This window comes from Echeneis naucrates, chromosome 17, assembly GCF_900963305.1.
Source record: "Echeneis naucrates chromosome 17, fEcheNa1.1, whole genome shotgun sequence".
Lineage (NCBI taxonomy): Eukaryota > Metazoa > Chordata > Actinopteri > Carangiformes > Echeneidae > Echeneis > Echeneis naucrates.
The window spans coordinates 5,100,845-5,107,088 of record NC_042527.1 but is presented as its reverse complement, the minus strand read 5'-3'; positions in this window follow the sequence as shown (position 1 = coordinate 5,107,088).

Sequence of the window (6,244 nt, the reverse complement as noted above, 5' to 3'; positions counted from 1 at the left end):
CTGATTACAACAAGCAGCACAATCTTGTAACTCTATTACTAAGCCGCCTGACAGGCTAAAAACACAAGGGACGCAACGTGCTGTGGCTCCAACACTCTTAACCTCCCTATAAATCTCTTGGTTTCAACATTATCTAAATTCAATGTCATTTCAATAACCTTATAAAAAGAGGCCCTTGCTGACTTATGAGATGTATTAATAGAATATGACTTGTTTTGTTCTGAGCTTGAATGCAGAGAAGTGCTTATTGGATGGGGATTTGGCACAATCACATCAGGATGGCCGCATGAGAAAATGAATTCATACCAGCGGAGCCAATTTGCATCCGGACGGGAGTAATGTCACAATGTAAAGGGCCTGTCACATATTTGCACTGGTCAGTGCTTTTGCTTGACAGATTGCCTGCAGGCAAGTAATTGCATTTTGTGTCGTCAGGCTATTTACATTTAGAAATGCAAAACACTAGTTTAAATGTATTGGGAGGTTGGAATCTGTTCCACTGATGAAATCTCATATGACAGGCTTGTTTTGGAGCCACTGAGGAGATCGTTCAGTATTAGAATGTGTAACTTACACAAATAGATCTATCTAAATTAAAAACCACACACAAGAAATATGTTTGATTGGTAGACCCACTTTTATAAATTAGTGTATAAATGCGTAATATAAAATGCCATCATGAGAAAATGATACAAAAAACTGAAGTTTTGCTTTGTGCTCTATTAAAGCAATAGGGCTTCATCACTCATGCTAAGTGGTCATGTGGCTACAGCTTCTTTTAGCCATCTTGGTAATACAGCATTTGAATAGAATAGAATGCCTTTGTTGTCATTATACATCAGTAAATTGAAATCAGAGCATCACCAGTATCAGTGCAAAAAAAAAAAAAAGACAGTGTAAAAAGAAAGTGTTTAGGAAAATATACAAAATTTGAGCAATATATACAATATAAACATAGAAGTAAGGCGCACAGTTATGAGGAGGTAGCTTGAAGTAAGTATGGTGAATATGAGTATTTACAGTTAAATATATAAATATATTACACATATTGGATATTGAAGGTTTGATCAATTGCAGAATCTATGAAGATCAGTGCATATGACAGTTAAGGGTGTTTATTGCTTTGGGGAAAAAACTGTTCTTGAAAGAGAGGCAGTCAATCTAGCCATCATGAAAAATAAAAAGACAACAAACAAACACTGCCTCAGTTTTCCGCTCACAGATACAATTTGGTCTCCTTAAGCAACTTTTAAATCATGGGCAGTATGGGTAAAAGGTAATTCAATTTCAGTTGTGGTCACAGCAGCCATGTGACAATAATAATAACATAAGGTAATCTCTGACCTTGCGGGTGATGTTATTGGCATTCATAAAGCCCACCTTATTTCACTCTTGACCTCCTGGCATCCCCCACCACAAGCGTTTCCATTGGCAGGGTGTGGCGGTGGCAAATGAGAGCATATCTCTGTCATCTGTCTGTGCTTCTCAAACAGTGCCAAGCACGACGAGCTCCGATGTCCTGATGAGACTCAATTAAGTCTGCAGATTAGCGAAAGCTTAAAATATAAGTCGTGCTCAGCAGGCCCATTGAGAGGATCCTTCCCTTTCCTATTCAGTCTGTTTACTGAAGCCCTGACATGCCTGGAAGCCTGTCGTACGCTTGAAAGTGCTGTGTGATCAGACAGCTAAGAGCAGCAGGGAGCACAATGGGAGGCAATGTGAGCCCAAGAGATGATTAATATCCAAGGGATTCAGGAGATGCTAGCTGTAACTGAAAGGACTTTTCAGCGCCTGTATCGACATTTTGGAGCAGTATTGATTTGAGTGTGGCAGCAAGAAAAAACACTTACCACTTAACCTTTACAGCATGTCAGCTCATTCATAGTCATTTAACACTATTCAAATCCCAGAGGGAAGAATGGCTTAATACAAATCGAAGCGAGCACGTTCAAACAGCGAGACTCACTCTGGCAAAAGGACAAATATTTTTCTTCACATTCTGAACTAATTAAGAACCTGGCACCAATTTTGTCTTTTCAACAAGGCAAACTTTAAGTCATAACACTTGGGCTGGTTTGTTGTTGGATCATTATATCCTATAGACCTAGGTTAGTGAGAAATACTAGATACTGACAGTGTCCATTTGGACATCTGTCTTAGCCTTGATGGTACCCTTACTCAGCCAATATTTGTGACCACAGTCAGTGAGTCAACGCACTGGGAAGATGGAAAGAACGTGAAAAGGTTTCATTATGAAACTGTAATAAGATTGTTTATTATATAATTGGCTCATACCGAAGCTAACAAGCAAATAGAACTAGCGTGAGGTTGAGAATTAGCTGATGGAGCATGAATTTCACCAACACATATTAAACACCACATCTTTACTTCAGAAATGTCTTTATTGATTTTAACACCAGAATGAATAGGCAGCACATTCAAATGTGTACTCCTTCAGTACCAGTTCCAATAAAAGGGTTGGGGCGTGGGTAAGAGCTCAGACAGACATCGTCTGTATCAGTAGTGAGGGAGTCCACGAAAGGTTACCATGTTTCATAGAATGTGCTTAAGGAACCCTCGAAGGAGAACCTTATAGTCTTTCTTAAGCATCATGTGTTCTGTCGGGGGTACATTTTGGCCAGCCTAGCATTATCCTGTGGAAAATTTTACAGTGTAGCAAGCCATTCTTGTGCAATTGGAAGATGTGTTTACGCAGTTTAATGTTTTAATGTTTGTCCCCAACACACATCAGATAGATAGGTGCCCCGCGCAACCCTTCAGGAGATCAGTGAGTTCTGTGACAGTTATAAGTAATTGTTATGAGACCTTTTCGCCTGTTGCTGAGAGATAGGAGTTGGTCAATCAATGACTCTGGCCTTCCTAAATTGGGTCCAAATTATCAATGTGCTCGTAACAACAGGATTAGGACTTATTTGCTTAGTGGTGATGGGCAAGTGAGCGCAGACTACCGACCGAAGGGAGGACTGTGGGGAGGAAGTCTCAAGACAGACCCACTGTGGGTATTCATTTTGTGTTTTGTAGGTGGCCCAGTAGGGTGAGTTTACTGATGTTGCAAGGCCAGTAGTAATAGCTATAATTAGGGAGCCCCACCACGCTCTTAGATTTTAGAAGATCAACCGCTGATCGCCCTTTTTCACCCCACAAAAAGGAGCTGAGTAGTTGGTCAAGCTTGGAGAAAAAGGACTAGCATATCAGGACAGGAATGCATTGAAATAAATCGAGAAATTGTGGGAGTACTGTCATTTTTATCAAGTCCTCCCTCCTTCTCTCCCATTATACTGTCCCATTAGGGAGAGGGGGAGGGACGGCCATCTGGCGAGCTCAGAGTTGCACTTCTCATACCGCGGACTAAGCACCACGTCTTTAAGCGTTAGTGGCAAATTTCTGACAGGACATTGTGTCTGTATGTTGTCTGTCTGGCCACTTGGAGGCAGCATGACAAACCTGTTCATTCCCCAAGAGAAAAAAAGATAAGATAATCCTTTATTAGTCCTTCATTTGGGAAATTTGCACATTATAGGAGCATGTAGGAGAGAGAATATAAGCACCAAAATAAAGTTGTTACATCAGCATTTATAACAACATAGTGTAATATTTAACATCGTGACAATTTGTACCCTTTCACTGCTGTTTTGGTCACACCAGATCAGGCAACTGTTGAGACGCCAAGTTAATTGACTCACTGTAGTAAATAACTGGGTCTTTAAAAGAAGTTAATACAACAGAAATCTACCAAAAAAAGTGTTGCTGAAAACAGAAGCTTTACTCAGTTTACCCCTCCTAACAAAATCAAAGAGGAAACAATTTGTGCTCTGGTCCATTTCCTGGGCTCCTCAATCAGCCACCTATTTTGGCCCAACCAGGAAGGAGGACAGACACAGGAGACACAATAACTCAAACAAACTGATAATGGCACCACAATATAAACCAAGCACTCTGCAGTGACGGAAAGAATACTGCCATACTTTTATTTCAATTGTGTGTAAATGAAGACACACAACAGTTATCTGTGATCCCCTGAATGAATTAATTATTTGAACTGAATTACTGAGTTAGGGCACTGTATAACACATTACTCTACAAAGACATTCACTCACTGGAAGTTGTTCTTTACATTAATTTAGCTTTTTACTTCCCCTGTCCTGTAAACTGGAAGTACAGCCTTTTTATCACTAAATAAGGGCCTTATGTGTGACAAGCCCAGCTTGCTGGTGGTTTTGGAATTGGACCTAAAAGGTTTTCAAAGTTTTTCGCATCAAAAGCAAAGCGACATCAAAGACGGCTCCAACTCAGCCCTGACGTTTTGCCATGACTTTGACAGATATGGCCAACAGCAATTTTGTAATAAAATTGAACAAATTTTCAGGAATGTTTCGAGTGCGTGTGCCAGTTAGCCAATGCACACAGTCACAGAGGGGTGTTATGGTGGCAGCATCGCTGGTGGACTTGATGGCTGAGTGAAACTAAATACGAGTATGCTCAGAAACATCCTTCCTTGCAAACTACTGCATTTGCCATTTTTCAAGTGAACAGTGTTGATATTGGCAGGAAATATGCAAGTGTAAGATATATATACAATGAGACAAAAGAAATGGAAATGAAACTGTGGTCACATGTAATGTATCCCAACCACTAGCCTAGAAACCTTGATTTCACTGTTTAATAACGTCTCCAATATCGACAATTCTGGATGAATTGTCCCCTCAATAAATTATCATCAACCTAAGTACTTTGTTCAATTTGACGTTGTTTTTCTCAATATTTTATCTCTAAATAAGATGTTATGATTTTACAAGTGAAACAGAGTATTCATGACAAGCAATCCTGGACATGAATGGTCGTAATCTGGATTTCTGACAACTTGAAAGAGCTGCGCAGGAAAGTTATTAGTGTGAATGATGAGCATCTTCACATGACTAATTGTTCTTTGTTCGATGTGAATACATCGTCATCGACACTATATCATGGGACTTTCATAATTGTGACTCGTTATTGAAAGCATGAAAGAATAATTGAATTCAATATTTATTATTAGCAATTTTCTAATGAGATTCATGGTAATTTTTTTATATTTTCCGTTGAGTTTTTAATGGTAGGAGAAAACAAACTCTTAAAAACAGTCTCATTATTTGCTTGCTCTCTTGTAAAATTTATTTCCTCATCCTCATCTGTAATTAAAGCTTTATTGTTTATAGTTTTTTTATTTATTTATTTATTATTTATAATAATTTTTATGTAACCATTTATTTTTTTTTTGGCATTCGGTTTTGAATGGAAACCAAAGAGCTGTGAGTCTGAATGGGCGAGAAGACAAGACAGAAAAAAGGTTATATGCAACAAAGGTCCTGGATCTTTTTCAGGCTAGATCTCGGAGGAGCCAGGAAACAGTGTGGACCTCAGGGAGAAATCTAAACCTTTGAGGGATATTGTGGCAGTTAGGATGAAAGTTTCTGTATTTTTGGGGGGGTACAGAGTTAATAATGTCTGCACCGAGTAAAAGGGACAGCAGTATTTTGTGTGCATTATTGTAAAAAATCAGATTTTTATGAAAAACGAGCTTCTAAGCTTTTCCACCCCTTCAAAAATGCTGGTTCCAAATGTAGACTATAAGGACATTTAAATGCCAAACACAAAAACTGTATTTTGTATTTTGGCTTGCTTATTTTTTAAGATTACCGTGCTGAAGTATCATACACATTTATTTAATTTTCTGCAATAGTCCAAAAGCCAGTGTAAAATCCTTTTTTCTTTTTTTTGCAGAGGGAAAGGGAAACCGTTCTAACCTCTGCAGGCCTACCTGGCAGCCCTGTGTGAAGATCAACACAAGATCATTTTCATGACAACATCAGGGTTATTTTTTTCATAATTCAGAAAGTCCCTGTTACACAGACACAACTTTTCAACAATTTTAAAGACCAAATACACAAATAAACTACTCCACACGTATAAGTCCACGTCTTTTCCTCCTCGTGGAAGCTACTGCACATTTAAGAGGAGTGCTGAATAGATCATCTCATTCTGGGGTGGAGGTGAACAGCCTTACTGTAGGTCTCAGTCAAACCTTCTCCAGCCGCCTCTCAGCGGGTGTCCCTCTGCTTCCCTCTGCCGGTGACCTCCCCTCACAGCAACAATAACAGCCTCTTTCGTCGGAGCTGATCGAAAAACGCCGGGATCAGCCCGGACCGCACCGGCGTTTGACCGGGCGCGCAGCGGGGTTGATGTT